The 25,495-nt window shown below is 43.7% G+C and overlaps 1 protein-coding gene across 1 annotated transcript in view; it reads left to right on the top strand.

The window, feature by feature from the left end:
• The window catches only part of Pard3b (par-3 family cell polarity regulator beta), a 1,010,698-nt gene that overhangs the window by 979,723 nt on the left and 5,480 nt on the right, over nucleotides 1-25,495 (top strand). The window lies entirely within an intron of this gene.

The following is a 25,495-nucleotide window of genomic DNA, read 5'->3' as shown; positions in this document are numbered from 1 at the left end:
TAAGGTACCTGGGAAGGCGTGTGAGAGATAGGAGAGCAGAGATGGAGTTTAGAAAGTGGTTGGCCTCTGATGGCACTGGCTGAGGGTTTCAGGTGTGGCACGGAGAAAAACTGGGCATGCCCTGGTGACTGATGTGGGTGAAGTTCAAAGCACAGAAAGATGGAAAAGGGGTACAAAATGCAGGCCATCTGGACAGCTGAACTTATCATCACCAAGGAAGGAGGGAAAAGCGTGCAGCGTGGCTGTGGGAGGGGATATGGCTGTGAGGTATATATATAATTATACAGAAACTTAACCTCATTGCTACCGAATATGAGAAATTGGTTGTTCTTGATTTGTGCAGGGGAGAAAATCCATGCTGTCTGCACTTTGTGAATTCCTTATTGTAACAAAAATGGGAACATTACAAGGGCTTTGAGCCTGCACTGACCCACTCTGCAGCAATGCCTGTGTCTTGAGTTTAAAAGTCTGTTGGGAGCGGGTGGAAGAATCAAAGATCCTTGCCTCTTATTCCTGAACTCCAAGCTCTTGCCTATGTCAGTAACACTAAGGATTAGATGGCACCAATACTGGGAACCATCTGTAACCGAAGATGAGAGTCACCTTCCTCCTTAGGGGTGTGAAGGTGTGGAGAGGGAGGGAGGAAAAGAGGGAGATTTCTGAAGGGCATGAGAGTGAACGTCGTGATGATAGGAGTTTGGAGGAATGAGAAGCAGCCTATGTTCACTGACCGCTTGTTACATGCAAAGCCTGGGGCTGAGCGCTGCATATGCTAACTTACTGAATTCAACTTCAGCTCCCTAGAGATGTCTCTGTCATGTCTTCATTTTATGACTGCAGAAAGATGAACTCTTAGGTCTCTTACTAAATTTTAAGGCAATAACCCCAAATGTAGCCAACATAAATCGGATCAAATTATCTAAAGCCATGCTCATTTGGATGAATTGGAATGACCAGGAGATTGAGAGCAAGGGACAGATCTGTCCTGGCTGACACCTGCCCTTCCACCTCTCTTTCAGTTCCCATGGCCCCTCTCCTGACGCTGTCTACAGAGTAAACTCTATTCCAGCATGCTCCTCGCAACCCATACTAAACAGGTGTAACGCGACAACCTAAGCCACTGAAGACATTTTCTTACTGCGTCTTTAAAGCCCAATATTTTTAATATTCAAAAGGTTTTTAAAGGTTAAAAATCTAAGCATTGGGGTTAAGAAGATGGCTAAGTAGGTGTAGCACAGGCCTTACAGTCGCAATTGGAAGCCACAGAACCCACATAAAGCCAGGCAGAAGTAGCAACCCCGACAATGCCAGCACTTAGTAGGGAAAAATAGGGACTATCCAAGGCAAGGTAGCTAGGCTGGCCAGAAGTGGTGAGTTCCAGCTTCAGCAAGTAACCTAGCCTCAATAAATAAAGTGGAAAGCAATCAAGGTGAACAGACATCATTTTCAGGCCTCCACACATAGGTATACACATGTGCAAGTGTACACACATACAAACGTTCATATGTACTCACATAACACACACACACATCTACATGCAAAATAACAATAAAATCCAAGTAGTCAGTCACCTTTGAAAATAATTATTTGCAGATGAGCACCATCCAGTATGGCAACCATTGTGGCCACGTAACTAGGAGGTAGGTAATGTGACTCGTCCAAACTGTGAAATTCTTGCAGTGTAAAATGTCCCATGCTCTAAAACTCAACACTAGGAAAATTATAAATTATACTGACACCAGGTTGAAGTGCTAATGTTTTGGATACATTGAGTTAAATGAAGGATATTTCAATTACCTTTATGTGGTTTATTATTCTTTTGAATGTGACCACAGAAACATTCAGGCTGTTTGTGTGGCTTGCCTTACTTTCTCTTGCACAGAACTGCTTGGATCTAGAGTAGTTAGGATCCAGGTATATTTATTTCTGGTGGCTTCTGATGAGTCGCCCAGTTGAAAGATTGAAGTGGCTGTGTTTATCCCAAACCATCTTTTTGGAAGGACACTTTTTCTCCCCTAAATTGTGCATAATACCAGGCACACCTGGATTTCTGATAATTGCACCCACAAATGACTACTTGCAGACACAATTAGGGGCTTGCAACCTGTTTGACAGTGCAGATGTCTAATTGTGCCCACAAATGGCCATTTGGCAGGCACCAATTGTGCACACAGCTGATTATAGGCAGAAAATGGCTCCAACCAACACACCCTTGGCAGAGGCATTAATAGGTCAAGGGTAGGTCTACAGAGGCATTAATAGGTCAAGGGTAAGTTCACAGAGGCATTAATAGGTCAAGGGTAGGTCCACAGAGACATGACATAGGTAAATGGTAGGTTCACAGAGGCTTTAATAGGTCAAGGGTAGGTCCACAGAGGCATGACATAGGTCAAGGGTAGGTCTACAGAGGCATGACATAGGTCAAGGGTAGGTCTACAGAGGCATTAATAGGTCAAGGGTAGGTCCACAGAGACATGACATAGGTCAAGGGTAGGTCTACAGAGGCATAACATAGGTCAAGGGTAGGTCCACAGAGGCATAACATAGGTCAAGGGTAGGTCTACAGAGACATGACATAGGTCAAGGGTAGGTCTACAGAGGCATGACATAGGTCAAGGGTAGGTCCACAGAGGGATGACATACATCAAGGGTAGGTCCACAGAGGGATGACATAGGTCAAGGGTAGGTCTACAGAGGCATTAATAGGTCAAGGGTAGGTCCACAGAGGGATGACATAGGTCGGCATAGGTCTACAGAGGCATTAATAGGTCAAGGGTAGGTCCATAGAGGTGTGACATAGGTCAAGTATAGGTCCACAGAGACATGACATAAGTCAAGGGTAGGTCTACAGAGGCATGACATAGGTCAAGGGTAGGTCCACAGTCTTGATAAAGATCTTCCTTTAAAGCTCAGCCTTTTTTGTGAGGTGCCCACATAGGTGTCTGTGACACGAGATATGTTTGCCTTGTGGAGACTGGGTGATAAAAATGTATGTATGTGCCCCACCTCACTAAATCAATGCTTTCTTGGACTTTTAAGTAATTGGGGCACACAAACCTACACTATCAATTTGAGTAGCTTTAGAAGTAGATGGAGCCCACCTGCTGGGCCTCGCTGTTTTTAATAACTAAAAGATCAAGTGTATACATACATATAAGAATCCTCAGGGACTCTTGGGTAAACGGTAGATTTTAAAGGGTTAATCCAACTTAATGAATCATTTAGTGAGGATGAGAAAGTCAGAGTGGTAGCCTCAGGAAGAATCATGGGCAAGGATTTAGGCATGGAGCACAGAGGGAAGAGGGAGGTCAGCATCCCCATGTGAGGAGTAATTGATACCCCCAGCTCTGCCTACAGCTGAAACAACAAGGCTGGACATGGAAACATGTCCTCTTACACAGATCCCAGTGTCTAGAGGAAATGTGGGCAGGCACTTAGGCCCTTCCCTCCTGGACTTCATGCTAAGTCCGTGAAGGGAGACTTCAACAACCCGATTTCAGTAGCTTTACTAATCAGCACTGTTGATCCTAAGAATCATATGGCCCCAGGCCGTATCAGGATTGGCGACCATGAATTTTTTTTTTCTCAGAGATGACGCCATGTGTCATAATCACTGGTCTGAGCATTGTTTTTTTGAGCTCCGGGAAGGTTATAAATCTCTTAGAGCATGTTGGGAAACTCAAACCATAGCAGCTTAGCTTAGTTTCTTAAGAACATAAAAAAAAAAAAAAAAGTTTTGTTTTCTTTTGTTTGCTAATGAGTGATTGCCGTTAGTGGTGTGTATTTATTTGCAATATAAGTAAGCACAAGATTTACCTACCTTGACAGAGTCTCCCTCTTTCTTGGAGCTTCACGTCCTTTTATGTCTGTTCTTTATTTATGATGATAGCTGCCTATTCTTGAATGGCAATGCTATTGTAATAAATCTCCATAGAAAGCCAATTTTCAATTCAAGCTACTGTGGGCTGCATATGAGCAAAACAGCCTGAAAACACATATTGATTGTCCTTCTTCAGAGACTCCATGACAGGCTCAGCTCAGAGCTGCTTTCATTTTGACTGGACTGCAGCTCAATCTAATGTCAACTTACCATAATTCTTTTATGTGAAAGGCTATTATTCTATTATGATTTTCTCTTTTGTCACCTAATATCCACAGAGGCTCTGTTGGTGAGAGATTACTGGGGAATTTTCTCCATCTCAGATATTCCATCTTCTTCCTTTCCTTATTTTAAAGGGCAGTGGAAAATGTTCTGTTTCCTATTATCAACTTCTTTTTTATACATTGCCTTGAAATATACATAAAATATATGTAATTTATTTAGGAGTTTGGCATAAAGATAAAAAATGATTTAGATTTCACAATTTTATAAATTCCAAGTCACGGTTTTCTTCTATTTGACATGTTGCCTAGAATTCGATGCTGATTTAATGGAACAATTTAGCTCTGGATGGGACCATCATGGGTGATGATTTTTCTCATATACACGGACAGTCACAAATTTTTAGTCTGGGTCGAGCAAACCTGTACTTTCTTATTACTTACAATGTTTTTAACAAGTTGTAAACTTTGATACCAAGAGCATGCAGCAGTTACCCAGCTGAGCCCTTCATCTCTCAAATTCCTTGAGTCTCTTCTAAGAAGTCAACAATAAGAACTTCACTGCCAAGATGTCTACTTCCACCCTTGGGTCTCAAGGGGAATCCTCACACTAGTGTATCTCAGTATTCTCAGGAACCACATTTCCAACACAGTTCATCAGAGAGCCCCGAGGACTGCCAGGTGCCTGAAGTCTAGGCTCTAATCTAACACAGATCTAGGTCTCAAAGACCCAGAGTGGTTTTGGAATGAACTACTGTGTACTGGAAAAATCACAGACGGCATTGTTCAGAAGATAAGTGCATAGTTCAACTCTTCTGGAATTTTTTCATTTTTTATAAGCCACAATTATGTTTGTGGTGGAGACTTGGTTTTACTTCTTCATGCTTTCATGAAAAAAAAAAGAAAAAGGAAAAAAAAATTACTTCAATGGGAAGGATGCAGAAAGCCTATTCTGCCACCTCCTACTGACAGCCATGCATGCTAGGGTACCTTGTACCTACAGTGGACTATCCTATGATGTGCATCTGTATTTAGTCAGTGGATCTACAAATGTTCTGCATAGTAATTCCCTGGCCATCAGAAACTTCATGTTCTTCTGCAAATCCATGACATGCACAAGATGCATTAATGGCCATTCACGGCAGCTCATTGTGTTGACCTCGACTCTACTTCCTGTCTGCACCCTTTACTTCCTGTAATGTGGAAAAGGCTGAGGGGGGCTTTGTATGTTCATTCAGACTCAGGTGCTGGACTAATGCCTGTCTGTTGGGCTATTAATGTTTTCCTTTTCATTAATTTATGTTGTTAATGTCCTCTTCACTGTGAACCTCAACCTTGACAAATGATGGGAAAATGGATGGAATCGTTACTATTCATGAAACAGAAAATAGTCAGTCAGCTGTTTTTATCTCCTTTGTTTCTGGTTCTCTTTCCCAGTTCCCCATGTAGAGCCATCCATGCAGAGAGGGCAAGTGTTACTACGTAAGTGGGATGGGATTAAAGAGAGTTTATGACCTATAAAGCGAAGGCGGCAAGGCCTTGAGAGCAGGACTTTGCCTTGTCACCCTGGCGACTTCAGTGTGGCGTAGCACTCAGCACATAGTGGGTAGACTAGAACACAAGAAAGACTATGCAAATGGTGGCGAATATTCCAGAGTTTCTAGTGGAAGCCATCAGAAAGGACAGCTCTCAGTTTCTTACTATGCTGAGTGCACATTCTGTCCCTGTACATTTCGTGGACTTTCTTGTTAAGCTGTGAAAATTGTTTCACTGAGAACAAATTCTTTGGGGGGGGGGACTTTGTATTTTTGTTATTTTTCTTTAAAAGCAATAAAGCAATCAAATAATTGTGACTGAGATGACATGACATGTCCAAGTTTCAATAGTTTGTATCTATCCCAAAAAATTTTCCTTCCAAAGCTCAATTTCTCATTTTTGTTTTACATCCAGACCTGAAATTTTAAAACTACATTCATCAATTTTTATCAAACATGAGTAACTGGAGTCTTTTCAGACAAATTATGTTTTCTCTGGAGTCGGGAAATGCCTAAGGGTTAGCAAAAAAATAAATTAAATAAATAAAAAATAAAAATAAGAAAAGGACCAAGTAGCAAAGTAGAATTAACAGTCACCCTTGTCCTTGATTCTGGAGATTCAGATGTGCACTCATAGAAAACCTGATATTTAAGATGCATACACCCAATGTCTGTAAATCCTACTTGGATATTTACTATAAATTCAAATAAAAGAAAGGTCCATGTTTTCCAAGGGTGGACTTGCCAAGCCCTGTCATGGTTGGGCTCCAGCCTTTGGGGAATCACCTAGTACTATGGCCCCAACTTGCTCCAGAGAAAACTCCCACTCTTGGAGACCCCCAGGAAGCCCTGGCTCTATCCTCTTTCAAAAGCATACAGCAAAGAGCCCCGGAAAGTTGGCTGCTTTGTACTTCTCCTTAGAAACAAGTTTCCATGTTCTTAGGCAGTGGAACAGTCTGTTTGCCATTCAAATAAACATCACGAGCCTTATTACTCTTTTTATAAAATCAGTATGCCGCAAGATGAGATTACAATCTCACACAAGTCAGGCTCCCCAGACCTCCGTTCCCACAGCAACTCCAGATCCAAACCCATCTCAAATGGTGAACATAAACAGAGTGGCAGACGGAGATGAGGACCTGATTAAGTCTTCGAGGTCCTGCAACTCAAGAGATGGGTGTAAGGAGGAGACCATTCTGCTAACTTCCTTTGTGTTTATTCTTCCTGCTGTGAGCAGGTAGGAATTTCCCTGCTACCATTCACAGTTATACACCTAATTGTGAATTACATGCACACTCCTACTGGTGTGACCTACAGAACCGCTGAAGTGAGTGTTTGAGAGCATTCACTTTCCTAGAAATAGACCACCACAATTGCTTGTGTTATGGAGGTTAGTCACAGGCTCCTATCTGTGACCAGGGAAATGTATCCGAGTACTAAAACTCTACCAGGCACCAGCCTAATTTAAACACCAAGCCTCATTACCCATCCAACACAATTTTATCACACCAGGAAGGATTATCCTAAGCCTTTTTTGCTTTTCCCCTTCTCTACTCTGGGGATGCTGGAAGCTGAGACAATATGGGCTGTGACAGATCCTTTGTTCTCCCTGAGTGGTTTCCAAGGAGAATGATATCTGTTCCAAGTAGCTCGTTCTATGGTACTTGTATCCGCAACAAACTCTTCTCCACAACAAACAGTTAGAAACTATCACTGGTCACTGCATACATTATATGGACATTTGTATACCCCTAATACAGAAAAAGAAATTGACTAGCAAATATAGCTGTTAAATAAGCCCCCAGACAGATTATCTTCACGCTCAGTTTCCTAGGACCTCTGAAACGCCATCATCAGCATTTGCCTTTCTCCTCCTCACCTGTTGACTCTTTTTGTGTTGACTTTTATCCCAAAGTGGCTCTTTAACCCTGGTGTCAACAGGGACACTCATGGCAACCAGTGTATCTGTTTTCCTCTCAACCATTCACAGCGGAGGGATTCTCCTACTTCACTTTACCCAGCAGTCCGTGGTCAGGGACTTTTTCTTTGGTTTGTTTTTATTGGTGTATGTCCTTAACCACCAACAACCACTGTGCTCAAGGGGATGGAAAATTCCAGCTGACTAGGTGCATCACAAGCCAGTTCTGGAGTGGAAGGTGGTGTGACTCCATCTGAAGCACATGACTGAAGGGAGGCATCAACTGATTCTCAGAAAAACTGGGTGCCACCACCAGGATCAAGTAGGGCAAAATGAAGACAGACAAAACACAACAACTTTCGACCATCGCAACTGTGATGACAAGGCAAAAGGAAAGGCAGTAGCAAAGACGGAGGCCAAGAGGAACTGCTGTCCCCTACAACCTTGTCCCATGCTCATAAAAAGTAGAGTGGGTGCGTAAAATCTACCTGAATCGTGCAAAGCAGCAGACCAGACCCTTCTCTTCTTCCAGGTCTGATTGTCATCTACCCACATAATGCTTCCTCGCTGCCTCAGCCACCCAGATAGTCCCATGTAAAAGAAAAGACAAGGAGACGGGATGTTTTGTCTCTCCCTAGGCCATACTTGCTAGTCTTTTGGCTGCTGGCCAGCTTCCTTTGCGTTTAAATACGTGAGCACACAACTCACTGCAAAGTTGCACAAAGGAACTTGTCTTTTCTCCGTGACTCCGAACAATTGCAAACTCAAGTCCATCAGCAATTCTGTAGGCAGCGATATCAATGAGGACCCAGACATAAGAAGCAATTGAAAATACACGATGTAAGCAGGGGAGAAAAGAGCAACTGTTCAGAGTATACGCTGTAGTGTTTTTGTATACATTTCTTAAATGCACATAGTCCATAAATTTTGGGAGAGTGGTGATAACTTGCCTCGCTTCCATCTGGAGGAAACAGATTTTTTAAAGAAGAAACAGACTTCAGAACATATGAAAATATTTGTAAGACTGGGAAAAGCACGTAAGAAGTTATGGAATAACAAATAAGTAAATAACAAGTTAGAGCACGGAGAATGATGATAAAAATGACATAGCCTTATTGCTCACTTACCATGCTCGGCCCCCATGCTAAGCACTCCTAATTTCATGCTTTCAGTAATCAGGGAAGGCCCTGTGTTGGCAGACGGGGCTGTTCAGCTCCACTCGAGGTGTGTCAAGCCTGGGATGAAAACGTGGAAGCATGAGTTCAGGAGAAACACCTGGGTACCAGATTTTTTAAAGTCTGGTGGTTTGAGTCCTGAGAGAAAATAAAATCTATGCAGTTTGGACAAAAATCTAAGATCTCAATTGGCAGAGAGCAGTGTATTCTCAGGGGGTCTTTAAGGGACAAAGGCAGTTTTCTGTTGCTCTCAGAATATCCAACAGCAAATCAGGGAAAGGACGTCATGGCTTGAAGGATGCTGATGGACAGGATGAATCTCAGAAAGTGGAATGGCAGTTTATAATTGGATAGTGCTTGATTGGCTACCTTGTACTATCCCGTGTTTCTCTAATTTTGTCTCCTAACAGCTCAGTATACTGTACACACCAATCCATACTTCACTGTTGTCGTTTCTTTCTCAGAATCTTACTTTTTCGGGCAGAATCTGACTGTGTAGCCAAGGATAGACCAGGAATTCCTGAGATGGGAGCTTTAGCACTAGACAGCATCTGGGATGCCAACTGGGAAATGAAGTTCCCCATCTGAAACCCAATGAGATTTCAGTTCAAAGAAAAGAGAACTTGGCAGATAATATCCACTACCAGATACTAGGCCACGTGTCTTATGCTGGCTCCGGGTGGGTTACAAGAACTCAGGAGAGGCCCTGGCTGTCATGAACCCCTAAGACTGCTGATGTCACACAAGAAAACAAATAAATATGACTAGTCATCCCATAAAGGCAGGATTTTATTTAAATAGTATTGAGTCCTCATAATGTTAAAGTGTTTGTGTGACCTTTTATGGTCACACCAAAGAGCTTTAAGCAGAGCATAGCTTAACTTTCCATCTACTGCAGGGCTGAAACTCACAGAAAGGGAGTCTGGTTCAGGGAACAAAGGACCGGATGCAAGAGCATTTCACTTGGCCTTTGACCTTACCCCCCAGTATTGCCTTTTGGTTCCATCCCCAAGATGCCCTTTCTCTGTTTGAGCAACACCCTTATAGGAAGTCCATTGTTTATACCAGGTGTGGCAGTTTGAAAGAAAATGCCCCCAAGGGGAGTGGTACTTTTAAAAGGCGTGGCCTTGTTGGAGTAGGTGTGGCCTTGTCAAAGGAAGTACTTTACTATGGAGGCAGGCTTGGTGGTAGGCTTTAATACATGCTCAAGCCATGCCCAGTAAGACAGTCTGCTTCCTGTTGTCTGTAAGATGTAGGACTCTCAGCTACGTCTCCAGCACATCTGCCTGCACCATGTCCCACCATGATGATAATGAACTGAACCTCTGAACTGTCAGCGAGCCACTACAATTAGATGTTCTCCTTACAAGAGTTGCCATGGCCATGGTGTCTCTTCACAGCAACAGGAACCCTAAGACACCAGGTTCCTCAGCCTCACTCAGCTTCCAGCTTCCATGTTGTTTTGCTCCTCACCCCACTGCAGTCCAGGTGGGCAGTACAATCTTTGAGATGGGTCTTGGGCTCTTTTTTTCCTTTCAGCTGTTTGGTGAGATCTGGAGATTGGTTTATCACTTTGCTGTCCAATCAGCCAGATGGCCTTCTAGAACAGGCTAACGGTAGGAGCTTCATCAGTCCAGATTTAGAACCACCAAAGAGAGATGCGGGGAAATGTTTTAAGGAAATTTGACATCTAAAAGCAATGCTAACCACCTATCCCTGGCAATTAAAGGGAACTCTGCAGCACACCAAGTAATAGATTTAACTTCAGTTAATTTTCCCCCAACTTGATTCCCCCTATTATTTTTTAAATGTTTTCATTATTGCCAAGATATTATTTAACCTCAACTGAGTAAATTAACAAATGGCTTTAGACTGCTAAAATTTGAGTTGCTATTTTTTAGCTTCTGGTTTTACCAAGCTGTACTTCACTAAACTAGTCTTGTATTAATCACCTAAGTAGAGAATCCCCCAATGGGATGTTAGTGAACTGTATGTTGTAAATAAAACAATTAAAGGGCTACTTCACACCTCATCAAATGGCTTAACAGCCTGATAACAGTTACCCACATACATTCCTCATAAAGTAAAGGAACCAGGAGGTAAATTAGAGCCCAGCACCTCAGAAGTGGGCCACCTTTGCCCTTCTGCTCTACCCTGCTGAGAGCGGAGATACAAATCTACAATCTACCTTGTTGTCTGTGAAGATGATGGGCATGAGGCCTCTCAAGGGGCTTCAAATTCTGACCCGTTCATCCCATTAGGCAAGGCAGGCTTCCCTTCGTAATTATTGCACAAGAGTAATATAAGATCTCAGACTCCTTTTATCCCAACTTTCCTCCAAAATGCTTTTATCTATATCTTTTCATTTCTTCTAAAAAGAAAAGCACATATTACTTTACCAATGGCGAGACCAAGGCACAGAGAAGTAAAGGGGTCCAGTCAGAGTTGAGTTTGCACGGGTCAGGCTGAAAGGCAGCAACATGAGCTGAGGTCACCTTGAAGCGCCTATGTGGTTCCTGCGGGGGTCATGAAATGGTAACCTCCCACAACTCAGCCGGTGTTGCCTACACTTTGCAGAGCTGAACATACTGTCTGAGAAAATAAAATGTCTCGTCTGAAACTCCCCAAATATGAGCCACTCTTTGGAGCCACTATCTGAAGACTGGATGAAAAATACATTTCTAATGATTTAAAGTGGACTGGGTAAAGTGGAAATCGCAGGGCTCCTCACAGAAGCCTCACTCTTTAAATGAGAAAGCATGACTGGAGCACACCTTCAAGGGGGAGATGCAAACTAGATCTGATGGTGTGGGAATACAGAGAGTGAGATTTCATCACACGAAGCAGAGACCCTGCGCCTAAGTTACAGTGGAGGCTTGTGGGAAATGCTGTGGAAAGCAAGAAGAAGCAGAGTCTCAAAAGACAAAGACCTTGCCTGGAGAGGAGAGAAAACTCCAGCTGACTGTGGAAAGTCTTCAATTTCAAGAAAAGCGGAAAAGCTGAGTTTTTACATGAAAGACTATTTCTTTTGTGAAATCACTTGAATTTCAAATATTAGGAGCCAGCTGAAAAAGAAAATCCAGCACCACATAGCTCTGTCTGCAGTGGGCATGTACATACACATGTGCATGCTGCTATAAAGCACCACATAGCCCTATCTACAGTGTGCAGTGGGCATGTGCATATACATGTGCATGCTGCTATAAAGCACCACATAGCTCTGTCTGCAGTGTGCAGTGGGCATGTGCGTGCTGCTATAAAGCACCACATAGCTCTGTCTGCAATGTGCATATACATGTGCATGCTGCTATAAAGCACCACATAGCTCTGTCTGCAATGTGCAGTGGGCATGTGCATGCTGCTATAAAGCACCACATAGCTCTGTCTGCAATGTGCAGTGGGCATGTGCATGCTGCTATAAAGCAGTCCTGCAGGTTGCAGCCTCTGTCCTGACTTCTGTACACAGCATGAGGAAGACAGAGAGACTGTGCCACTTGGGTGTAAGGGTGAGATTTGTTTGCACTTTATCCTAAATCTTTGGTCAATAACATTTGACTCTACATCATAAATACAATTATACTTCAAAATAAAATGAACTGTGAGTTCAAATTCATCCGGAGTGAGACCCTCAGTAAAAGCACTCTTTCCGTTTGCTTTGTCTGCATCGGAGCCCATCACTGTAGAAAGGGAAGAGGGAACTTGTCAAGATCTCCAATTTACGCCGGACGGTGGTGGCGCATGGCTTTAATCCCAGCACTCGGGAGGCAGAGGCAGGCGGATCTCTGTGAGTTCGAGACCAGCCTGGTCTACAAGAGCTAGTTCCAGGACAGGCTCCAAAACCACAGAAAAACCCTGTCTCGAAAAAAAAAAAAAAAATCTCCACTTTACATAGGACACTGAGCCCTCTGGATCATACCCTGAACTCTCAACCTCTAATACATTTCCTCCTGCTGTGCTGACCCCCAATCATAAAATTACTTTTGTTGCAACTTCATAACTGTAATTTTGCTACTGTTATGAATCATAATGTGAATATCTGTGCTTTCTGATGGTCTTCGGCGACCCTTGTGAAAGGGGGGGTCGTGACCCACAGAATGAGAACCACTACCCTACACAGTAGCTGACACCTCTGCCTCTCCTGTTCCTCAGCCCCATCCCACCATGCACCGATGGGTAGGGACATCTTGAAGTCCCTCAGACAGGTTGAGAGTACCTGTGCACGCAACGGGGCCACAGAGACTCGGTGGGTCAGTGGGTTTAGAAGGAGGAGGAGGAGCACTGTCTCTCTTAGACCCCCAGACAAACTGGTGTGGATATATGGGAAATGACATTTTATTTGGTAATGGCTCTTTAGTTTTAAATTACTTCAGCATTTACTTTTAATTAATTTCTTTAAATTAGATAAATCATACTTGTAAATATTTGCTTTCCTGAGATAAGCTTTTATTTAAATTATTAATGCCATGGTTTCATGCCTGATTTTAAGGATTGAGGTTGCCACTGCTCAGACATAATGCATGTAGTATAGAAGGAGAGAAAACCATCTTGCGCTGGTACACACACCCATACCAGACATGGCCAAGAGCAAAGCAACATTCAAAGCAATATGATTCAGGGTGGGTTTTCAGTTTTCTTTGACTTGTTTGAGGAATAAATCAATAACCCAAGGCATTAGGGAGAAAATGTAGGCTGGGATAGCAAAGGGAGGAGCCCTTTTACAATAAAAGCTTGTCTTTCTGTCCGTCTGCGGCATGTGCTTCTCAGTGACTCTGGCTGCACATCAGTGCGGCTGTGCCGGGCTACAGGTGGGTGTGGAGATCTTGGGACAGTAATTGACTCTACAGAGCACTAGAAATGAACGAGGAGGGCAATGAGGGGGAGGAGGACAAAGAAAAGAAAATGATGCTGAGTATAGGGTGATTTCATAGTCCATCCATCAGTTTGAGGGATTATAAGCCTTAATTTGCTAGGTGCTCTTTTTTTGTCAGCACCAAAGCAAGGAGGGGCCCAAAGAAGCCAGGCTGATGTGCAATACTACAACAGAAGGGAATGCAAGCCCAACAAATCTTATTTTAATAAAAGATAAATTGAAAGTTAAAGGTTAGTAATGACATTAATAGCTACTCTTGCCAGCCACGCAAAGATCAGCCAGAGAATTTAGAGACCTCAGCAGGATGGGGAGCCCAGCCCAAGTCACCAGGACCTTTGAATCCCTTAATCACCTTCATCCGAAAATGCCTGTTCCTAAGCACTACACTAAATAGTGAGGATTCCAGACTTAGTGGGCCAACAACTCAACCGCAGGTGTGCATACGGAACCCACCCTGACACCACAGAACCTGCTTAGTACAGACAGGAAAAGAAGGCTGAGAACCGTCCTGTATGTCACAGTGAAAAACACCACGGGATACTGAGCGTCTACATCAAAGTTAGCCCAGAGAGGCTAACATACTTCCGCTTCCGTCACCTCGTGGAAACCGGAGAGTGGGGGCGGGAGGTGGGCGCTCTGCCTTCGTGTGGGGTGTCAGGCCAGCTGTTCAATGGATAACCCTGGCGTTCACCTCGCCATGTTTGTGGAAGAGTAAGTTTCACCACCTAAATTTCTCCCAGGAGATCGGAGTCCACACAGTGCTGCCCTAGAAGCCACGCCCCTACACTTGAAGGTGGCACCAAGAAGCTCAGGCTACTATTGTGAAAAGGATACTGGAAGCTGCTTTCTGGGGAAACCCTGCAAAGAAAAAGAGACAGAGGCGGTACTAAGAAGTGCTAATAGCAAATCCCATGGGTCCCAGGTCTACCTGCCTTTTAGCTACCTCGTTCCCCTTAAACTGCATGCCCACTTATTAGAACAGAAGGGAGCCTAGAAGTTCGCAAAATAGTCGAAAAGCTTTATTTGATCTAATTCTTTTTACTAGATGTGAAAGTAGGAGGGGCTCAGGGCATTTTACATATTGAAGCACACACGAAAATTGACAAGACTTCAAAACCCGAGAACATCACATTCAAGCAGTGTAAATATTCATGAAGTCCCCCCAAAAGGTCAAAGTCGCCCGCCTTAGAAGTCATACCATGTTCTCACTTGAGAGTTTAGTATGTTCAAAATTGCTTCAGAGCTGGTGACCGCTGTCCAGCTGCCCTTTAGGCCCACAGACGCACCTTTTCCAGTGCTGGGCTATAGAGCTGCACTTCCTGAAGTGGACTCCAGCTTGCCCTGCTTGTCTGTGAGTCCAAGTGACTAGTGCTGTCATAACTAAAATAAAACCACAGCAGCGAGCGCAGAGAGCCACAGATGTGAGGACATTGGCTCAAACACAATGGCTGGGCCGGAGAGGGAGTGAGAGAGTAGTCTGCTTTTCTTGTGGTCCACAGGTTATCATGGCATTCTCCAGAAAGGCCATGGCAGGCGGCTGTGTGTCCTACAAACCTCACAGTCACGGTGGAGTTCCTCGGAGCCCTGTCTAACCTGCATCAGTACCTTCAGGGCCACTGGGAGGAATGGTGTTTTGTAGCCCCATCAAGTCTGCACAGGTTCTAGAGAAAGGTGTTTGCTGAGTAAATACATCCTTGGGTATGGACACCAGTATTCAATATATTGGACCTTGAACACAGGACCATGCAGACAGAACTATACAAATATCTGTTCTGGCTTTCCTAAAAGGGACCAGGAAAGTCTACCTTCCTGCACTGCTGGCAGCTCTGAGTATCTGAACAGGACTTCTAACTTGGAATTCTGGGTTTTTCTTTGGCATCATACCAAAACCTCCAGAGTGTCTAGCTTCGAGTTCCCCAAAGCCAAAACACTTACAGGAAAACTCTCCTTTGCCTCTTTCCACCCTTAGAGTCATTTCTAAAGTGTGTTTCTAAGCATAAAGGCTTTTTTCACCCAGCACCAGGACCCTGAAAGCTGGCACGAAGCAAGTGAGGACAGGACTGGCAGTCAAGCAGGAGGCGCCTGATCTGCCTGCCTGGACAGACCCTGGGCCCTTTCTACTGCCCCCACTGCCTGTGGGCTTTCAATCAACTTACTTGACATCTTTGTTCTGCCTTTCCTGGTCTCAAGCCACGGATAATAATGGTGTCTGCCCTATCACACTATTATGAGGAATAAGGAGGTTAACGTGGAAAAAATGCTTAGGATGGGGTTTGGTTTGCCTTGGGCACTTGCAAGAGAACTATTCTGCTCAGCTTCCTTTGAATCTTTGCAATTCTAAACCACCTTCTGATGCTAGTTACAGAGCTCATGGAGCGCAGAGGCATTGGGCCTAGCTCTTAACATTTCTGTTTCTGGATTTAAGTAATGTATTTTCAGTGCCAGAATCTTCCTGTATCGTCTTTCTGTGTCCTAATAAAACCATGAAGTGAAAGATCTTCTCTCCCTCCCTCCCTCCCTCCCTCCCTCCCTCCCTCCCTCCCTCTCTCCCTCCCTCCCTCCCTCCCTCCCTCCCTCTCTCCCTCCCTCCCTCCCTCCCTCTCTCCCTCCTTCTCCCTCCCTCCCTCCCTCCATCCCCCCCTCTCTCCCTCTCCCTCCCTCCCTCCCTCCCTCTCTCCGTCTCTCTCTCTCTGTCTCTCTCTCTCTGTCTCTCTCTCTCCCTCTCTCTCTCTCTCTCTCCTCTCTTGCTGTACTTCTTGCCCAGGGTGAGAAGGGATTGTAATGATTATAGGTGATTCACATCAAATTCTCAGGCTTTGGAAATTGATGGGAGGAGGGGAAAGGGAACATGACTCATTTAATTTATATTAATTTAGAAATCAGTCAAAGGAATAAAGAGGTGGACGTGAATATCTTCTCCGAGAACTGTAGGTATTACCAAACTGTAGATTATATATATAATCTAAACATAGAGCAGGGAAAGGCAGCTTTTGTGAATCTGTGTTTTACCTCAGGAATATCCTGTCTACAGGAAGTAACCTTGGGCAGGAGTTCTACAGTGCTTCCCCTGAGGGGCAGAGGAGGCCCTGACCTGTCAGCCCCTTAAGTCTGCCCTTGAAATGTTACCGTACTCTCCTGCGTGACGTGACGAGCAGATGGAATCCTCCATGCTTAGATAATGACATTCCAGAACTCCTGATACAATAGGGAGAAAGGAAGGTGACTTACTGACATGGTTGGTCAAGTTACGATTCCTTTCTTTGGTCACCATTCTCTTTACATAAAGCGCCTCTCTGACTCCAGAAACAACAGGGGAATTATCTGCTAGTTTGTCTCTGAAATGGATTCCATGACTGGTTTTGCAGTCAAAGAATTCCTTCTCCACCTGTGTCCTCACACTTGTCCTTTCTAAATGTCCTTGACAGGATACTTTCGAAAACTCTCAGCTCCTCATAAAAGAGGTTATTTAAGCAGGACCACTGTTACCTGACAGGATGAAGTACTCTAAGGGCCATTTTCCATAGCTCTCTGCCAGGCTGATGGAGAAGCTGAGACTCCCTGTGCGTGTCATTTGTTCGTAAATGCATTCTATTTGTGGTGGTTGATGAAAGACACTGAGGGAGAAATCAAACAGGGGTGATGGAAGTGGTGTTTGTCTTCCCCGCACTCCACTGCCAGATCTCTTCCATTTTCTCTGGAAACATCCCCTCGGTGTGTAAGAGGGACCAGAAGCATCTGTGGTGACACTCACTTCTGCTTTCCGTTCCCTGCAAAGACCAGCAAGGGCCTCTCCTCATAATGCGATGGGCGATGTGAGTGATGAAAGCAGGAATTCTTTTCCACAATCATTCCTGTGTCGTAGGTCATCAAATGGTCATTATAGTTTATGGCTCTGTAAAATCTGCTGAAATCAAAGCTATGTAATATGCTTTGCAGAGGGCTCCGCTAATCCAGGCCAACCGCATTCGTGCCTGGACCACGGATGGAGGCTTGGTAACTGGAAACCTGACCCTGAAGGAATTCCAAACACAGACTAAAAGCGTCTGTCCACATAACATGGGCAGCTGAAGAGCATATTCATTTGCACAGCCTTTTTTTTTTTTTTAAGCTTTGGATACTTTACAAATACTGGGGCAGAGACCCAGTCTGTATGGCACATTGAGAAAGAGCATGGCTTCACCAGTGTCTGCATCCTGCCAACAAGAACACGCTTGTTAGTCACACACCACCAGGAGGCTTGCACCATAGGACTTGACTCCACTTGAACCCCAAATTTGGTTACAATCAATTATTACCAAGAAATTAAAAAAGAAAACCCATAAAGCAGTGGTTCTTCCTGACGCTGCCACTCTTGAGTGCAGTTCCTCATGCTGTGGTGACCCTAACCATACAACTGTTTTCATTGCTGCTCCGTAACTGTAATTTTGCTACTGCTCTAGACTTCAATGTAAATAGTTTTTGGACGTAGAGGTTTGCCAAAGGGGTGACGACCCACAAGTCGAGAACCACTGCCATAAAGGAAAGAGGGGGTTGGCTTTACTTTGGTTGTTTTGTTTTGTTTTGCTTTTTAAATTGTCTTTTGTTTAGGCTACTAACACACATGGTATCTTATAAAAATTAACAGGGACAAGAATTTGGTCTTTGGAAGTTTATCCAAAACTGAAAATAGAAAAGGAAAGAAATCCATTATCTATGTCTAAGGTGGGCATAGTCCTTGCTTATAAATTCCTGTGGCTTCACACTTTGTGCTGCAAACCTTAGTTCTTTGTCTTCACACTGGCTTGTTCCTTAGTTACCCCCCCCACACACACACTCAGCTTCAGTGCACTTTCCTCGCCCTACAAGAGCTGTTGGATGAGATGCAGACATGGTCCTCAGGCCCAGACCTGACACATGCGTGTCTCTGTCAGCAAGGCAGCTCAGTGCCATTAGCAGAACAGAAGGCTGCGAATAGTTCCCATCGTCCCTCAGCAGAGCAGGCCCAACTCTCCCCAACGCCTCTGTTCTCTCTTTGCTGGGAGGAAAGGACATTGACTTACAGCAGGTGGTAGACAGGTTTGCATAATCCTAATTCCTGCCTCTCTTGGGCATGTGTGGTTTATATGAAAGTCATCCATCATGTGTGTTTCTGTGGAGAAAAGTGGGTTAGTGCTGGGTCCGAGGGGCAGTGGACATCACCTCCACCTCTGGTTTATCTTCATCAATCAACCATGAAACTCGGTGCTTGAAGCCATGCACATTGCACGTGAGCTCAACAGTCTTCCTCCAATCCCTTATCTGTAGGCTGATCCTGAACAGGAATCAAGATGTTCCTACATTCTTGTGTTTATGACAGAAATAAAGAAAAGTTCCTCGCCAGACTATTGTGAAAACATTCCTTAATTGATTCTTAAATAATTGCATATAACCTGTACCTAGTAAACCCATCATTTAAAGCAATAATAAAATAAAAATAAACCAGATCATTTAAAACACAATTTTAACTAATTCACCAAGGATTTCATTATAATGCATTTTGAACATATTCACCCCATCAACTCCTCTCAATAACCATCCCTTCCCACCCAATTTTTAACTTTCTTCTTTTCTTTTTCTTTTACCACTGAGTTCAGTTTGTGCTACCCCAACTGCTCTTGGGAATATGACCGACCTCCTAAGGATCCCATCTTTAGGAAATTGACTTCCCCTCAGCCATAAGGACAAAATGCTGATAGCTTCTTGGTAGGTGTTGGGCTTTCCTGCCCATCTTGCCTCATCTATGCTGGAGCTCTGACTAGCTAGAGCTTGCACAGGTCTGATGTGTGTTGTTACAATTGCTGAGTTCAAATGTGCATCCGCCCTGTTGTGCCTGGAAAACAGTCTTTCTATGTTGGATCTGACTGGACACTTTCCTTACCCCTACCTTCTTTCCTCCGGAAACATTAGGAATCACTCTTACTTCAGGCATCATCGATCCTTGGCTCCAGGTGAGCCTGCTCTTTCTTATTCCTCAGCTCTCCCCGGGACCCATCACTCACCGAGCCACACCTACTGCTCCCTGCTTACCAGGTCCATCTGGGCATCTTTCCTTGAAACCCTCAGTATACACTTAGGGAGCACTATGAGACAGAAGCCCTGTGCTGAGCTCCAAGGTGATTGCCAGAGACATAAGAGTCAGTGGCAACTTCCAGATACCCACTGTGTAAGTTCCTCAAGGCCAAAGGAAAGACAAGAGCAGTGAGGACAACTAACTGTAGGGTCTCAGTTAGGATTTGTTTTATTGCTCTTACTGAGCTCTGCATTTTTCTCTGCTCCCCTCTCTTCCTCTCCCTTCCCTTCAGCCCTCTCCCATGGTCCCCATGCTCCCAATTTACTCAGGAAATATTGTCTTTTTCCACTTCCCACATAGATTAGATCCATGTATGTCTCTCTTAAGGTCCTCATTGTTGTCTAGGTTCTCTGGGATTGTGAATTGTAGGCTGGCTTTCTTTGTTTTATGTCTAAAAGCCACTTATGAGTGAGTACATGTGATAATTGTCATTCTGGGTCTGGGTTACCTCACTCAATATGATGTTTTCTAGATCCATCCAATTGCCTTCAAATTTCAAGATATCATTATTTATTCTGCTGTGTAGTACTCCATTGTGTAAATGTACCACGATTTTCTTATCCATTCTTCAGTTGAGGGGCATTTAGGTTGTTTCCAGGTTCTGGCTATGACAAACAATCCTGCTATGAACATAGTTGAGCACGTGTCCTTGTGGCATGATTGAACATCCTTTGTGTATATACCCAAAAGTGGTATTGCTAGGTCTTGAGGCAGGCTGTTTCCTAATTTTCTGAGAAATCGCCAGACTGACACCCAAAGGGGCTGTACCAGTTTGCACTCCCACCAGCTATGCAGGAGTGTTCTCTTTACCCCACAAACTCTCCAGCATATGTTGTGATCAGTGTTTTGATCTTGGCCATTCTTACAGGTATAAGATGGAATCTCAGAGTTGTTTTGATTTCCATTTCTCTGATGGCTAAAGATATTGCGTATTGCCTTAAGTGTCTTTCAGCCATTTTAGATTCCTCTGTTTAGGTCTGTTCTCCGTTTTTTTTTGTTGTTGTTTGTTTTTTATTTTTTATTATTGGATTATTTGTTGTTTTGATGACCAATTTCTTGAGTTCTTTGTATATTTTGGAGATCAAACCTCTGTTTGATCTTTTACCCTTCTGTAGGCTGTCAGTTTGTCTTGTTGACCGTGTCCTTCGCTTTACAGAAGCTTTTCAGTTTAATGAAAATGACCACATAAGATATCCAAATTTATGGGACACAATGAAAGCAATGTTAAGAGGAAAGTTCATGGCATTAAATATCTACATAAAGAAGCTGAATAAATCCCACACTAGGGAATTAACAGAACATTTGAAAACTTTAGAACAACAACAACAAAAAAAAAAGTAAACTCACCCAGGAGAACTAGACTGCAGGAAATAATCAAATTGAGAGCTGAAATCAACAAAATCGAAACAAAGAAAACAATATAAAGAATCAATGAGACAAAGAGTTGGTTCTTTGAGAAAATAAACAGACAAACCTTTAGCCAAACTAACCAAAAGACAGAGAGAGACTATCCAAATTAACAAAATCAGAAATGAAAGGGGGCCATAACAACAGACACAGAGGAAATCTAGAGAATCATTAAGTCATATTTCGAAAACCTGTACTCCACAAAATTTGAAAGCTTAAAGGAAATGGACAACTTTCTGGATAAATATCACTTACCAAAATTAGTTAGGATTTCTATTGCTGTGAAGAGACACCATGACCATGGCAACTCTTACAAAGGAAAACATGTACTTGAGTGTTTTATAGTTCAGAGGTTCAGTCCATTATCATCATGGTGTGACATGTGGCAGACAGGCAGACATGGTGCTGGAGAAACAGCTGAGAGTCCTACAGCTTGCAGGCAACAGGAAGTAGTCTGTCTCACTGGGTGTGGCTTGAGCATATATGAATCCTCAAAGCCTGCTCCACAGTGACATACTTCTTCCAACAAAACCACACCTACTCCATCAAGGCCACACCTCCTTATAGTGACACTTCCTTTAGGGGCCATTTTCTTTCAAATTTTCTCTCCACTGAACACTGGGGATGGAGATTTTCTCTGTAAAAAGGGTACAATGATAGGGGGATGGACACTTGCCTTGTACCTCTCTCTACTCCACTTCTTCATAAATAGAATATAGGGATCTGTCCTTCCAATATCATCCCCTTCCCAAGCATAATTGTTTAACCAAACAGAAGCATATCTTCCATCCTTCCATATATGATGATGACTGGCCCCAGTGTGGGCTCTCATTTCCAAGTCCTTTCCATGAAACGTAAACTAGTTATATTGTAAGATGCCACAAAAAGGAAGTTTCCTTGGAAAGCACACGATCTATTTGTTACTTCACATGTAAATAACCCGTCTTTGTCATGTTTTGTTTTTATTTGCACTGTTGCATGCATGTGTGGTTTAAAACATACCTGGAACCATTGCTGTGAGTTTCCAAGCAAGCCCTAAGTCTCCGGATTCCAGAAATGAGCCTACTCAGAAAGAAAACAGAAATTTGAAGTGAATTTTCTCACAAGTTCACTCAGAGTTATAAGAAAAACAAATACGGTAATGTTTCTCTTTCCTACAGTAAATTTGATTTCTGTGTAGTAAGATTTTAAAATTGGGCAGCGTCTTCTTTATTTTAAAGAAATTAATAATACATGCAAGCAAGCCTCATAGGGTCACATGACAAATCTGGAGTCCTGAGGTCCTGAGTCCCACACTGGCACGTTGGGTCCTTGTTTTAATCAGAGTCTCCTGAGGAAGCTGCCCTGGATGTCTCAGGATTGGCTCAAGGCGGGTCATGCCAGCCCCTCTGACAGGTCTTCTCCAAAACAGACTGAATTTCTCCTCTCCTCACCAACACTCAGTCTCACAGAGAGACCCTATAGAAGAAGACACTAAAGACTAACAAAGCAACAATAACTCAGCTCTTTTTTCCTTATTCAGTTACATGGCTAAAGAGGATGTTTTATGGTTTGAACCTATGACTTTATCATGTTTGAGGAAAATAATTAACGTTCATCTTTTTCATAGCTGCTTGCATCACTGTGATTTGGACCATGCCTGAAACCATCCCTACCAGCTTCCAAGCAAAACCTTAATCCTCTGGCCTCCAGAAATGAGCCTACTCAGTGGGAAAACAGAAACTTAAAGGGAATGTTCCCCTCACAGGATCATTGGGTTTAAATATTTGGTACCCAACCAATGGCACTATTTGGGAGAGCTGTGGAACTTTTGGTCTATGTGACCTGTCTAAAGGAAATAGGTTAGCCTGGAGTGGACCTTGAAGGTAATGTCCACTTCTGGTTCCCATTAGCTTACTGATCCCCGCATCCATGTGAGGAGCTTAGCCCTACACTCCAGTTCACAGGGCTGCCCTGCCTGACATCTCCATCAGGGTCACTGTTCCCTTTGAAACTGTGAGCCAGAATGAGCTCCCTCTCCCACCATTCCAGTTGCTTCTGGCCCACTTCTCTGTGGTGGTCAGGGCTAGGGGAGGGACTCATAGAGGAGGGGTTTTTTCCTACTTAAAAATTGCTACTTTTTAAGTGTGTGTGTGTGTACACATGTGTACATGAATGTAACTTAGAGTGTGTGTGTACACATGTGTACATGAGTGTAACTTAGAGTGTGTGTGTACACATGTGTACATGAGTGTAACTTAGAGTGTGTGTGTACACATGTGTACATGAGTGTAACTTAGAGTGTGTGTGTACACATGTGTACATGAGTGTAACTTAGAGTGTGTGTTCACATGTGTACATGAGTATAACTTAGATTTTATGGAACTAGAGCTACAAGAGGATGTTTGGCCACCCATGTGGGCTCTAGGAATAGAACTCTGGTCCCCTGCAAGTGCACCCTTAACCTCTGAGCCATCTCTTCAGTCCCCAAAAATGGTTCTTTTAAATGTTGACATGAGCATGCTCATGTGATAATATTAGCAATAGTTTAGAAGTGGGTCTGGTGAAAGTCTGTAGAAAATGATAGGCTTTCAGGGCGGAGGGGGGGTGGGTGTCATAAACAGCAGCCTGGGAGGAGAAGTCTCCCAGCAGTCTCTGAGGTCTCCCAGCAGTCTCTGAGGTCTCCCAGCAGTCTCTGAGGTCTCCCAGCAGTCTCTGAACCTTCAGTCGTGTTTTTACAGGGCAGCTCATTGTTTTTCTTCTCCCTGAAAAAATTACAAACAATAACTGCTATGATGAGTTCCAAAGAAAATGACAATGTCCATGCCACCCCTGCTTGACAAAGAGCAGCACCTCACTCGGTGTCTGCCACATGTAAGCAAGCCTCCCAATTTATAATCCTCCTACAGAGAAGTCCTCTGGGACCATGCTGCTATCTTGGGGTCTCCCTCTCTGCCCTTGGACCCCTCCCTCCTCCTTGCAGTGAGTGCTGGCTAGTGGCAGAGTGAGGTGTGAGGGAGGAGATAGTCTCCTCTCTGACCCCACATGCAGCCAGGCACACAGGGTGGCTTCTCTCCCATCACCACTTGCTCTGGATTTTCTCCACAACTTAAAAAAGAAAGAAAGAAAGAAAAAGCAAACCCTAAGGCATTCTGTCTTTCATAATGTTCTGTTTTAAAAGCAAGAAATCTTTAGAGAGAGACCAGGACCACAGGAAAAAAAAAAGGGCCTGGAATTTCTCCCTTCTCTCTTTCCATTTAAAACAGGAAACATTCCTGCTAAGAGAGTCCAGAGGGAGCGTTGGTTGTGTGCTGGGTTGAAGGCAGATAATGTTTGTGTGTTGCAAATGTCAGTGATTTATCCTAAGGACTTAAAATGAGGGCAGAGAAACCACATGTTCCACTTCATGCAGAGAAATACCTCTGGTCGCTTTTGAAAGGAAACACAGGTTAAGGAATTTTCTTAAGTGTTTCTGCAATCTACAGCTTGAGCCAAAGGAAACAGAAATGAGCATGGTGGTTGAAAGACGAGGTCTTTAATTTTTTTTCTTTTCTTTTCTTTTTCTTCTTTTTTTTTACAGTAAAAGATACAACGAGTGCTGGAAAGTTTCTAAATAAAAAGATGAAATTGTCAAGGAAAGGGATGGTGACAAATGGGTCCTTTATTTCGCAAGGTCCTAGTGACAGCGATGTATGCCTGCTCTATTTGTCATGGCAATTTAGCATAGAGCAAAGCGGCCCAAACTGAATAGGAACCGCTGATGGCTATGAACAATTTGTACGCAAACAATTTAATTTTTTTTTTTTTTTTTGGTTTTTCGAGACAGGGTTTCTCTGTGGTTTTGGAGCCTGACCTGGAACTCGCTCTGTAGACCAGGCTGGTCTCGAACTCACAGAGATCCGCCTGCCTCTGCCTCCTGAGTGCTGGGATTAAAGGCGTGCACCACCACCGCCCGGCAAACAATTTAATTTTTGATCTGAAAATTCTCACTAACTAAATTACCCGAAATTCAGGAATCCATCGTTCATTATTATACATAGCAAACTTAGGGCGCACACACCTCCACAGATAATTGTAGACGGAAGACTGGATTGTTCATCCTTAGGACTGCATTCACAGGTGGCTTCTCTCGGTTCCAGGTGCTCAGAGCTTGTCAAGTCTTCATTGATTTGGGGGAACAGGGTTATTTTAACATCTAACTCCACAGGTTACAGGGTGATTTGGGCCCTCATTGACGATGTCTGATTAACCACAGGTATGGTATTCGTACAGCCCTGCCATTGCTGTCAAGTGTACAAGCAGTCTGTACTCTGACATTGGCGAGCTTTTCAGTGGTCATTATAGTTGCTGTTTCTCCTTTAAAGTAAAAATCACGAGGAGTAGAGAAATAAGAAGGGAGGGATCTGGTGGCGTGCTGAGTGC

This window comes from Chionomys nivalis, chromosome 2, assembly GCF_950005125.1.
Source record: "Chionomys nivalis chromosome 2, mChiNiv1.1, whole genome shotgun sequence".
Lineage (NCBI taxonomy): Eukaryota > Metazoa > Chordata > Mammalia > Rodentia > Cricetidae > Chionomys > Chionomys nivalis.
This window is presented reverse-complemented; position numbering and strand designations above follow the sequence as displayed.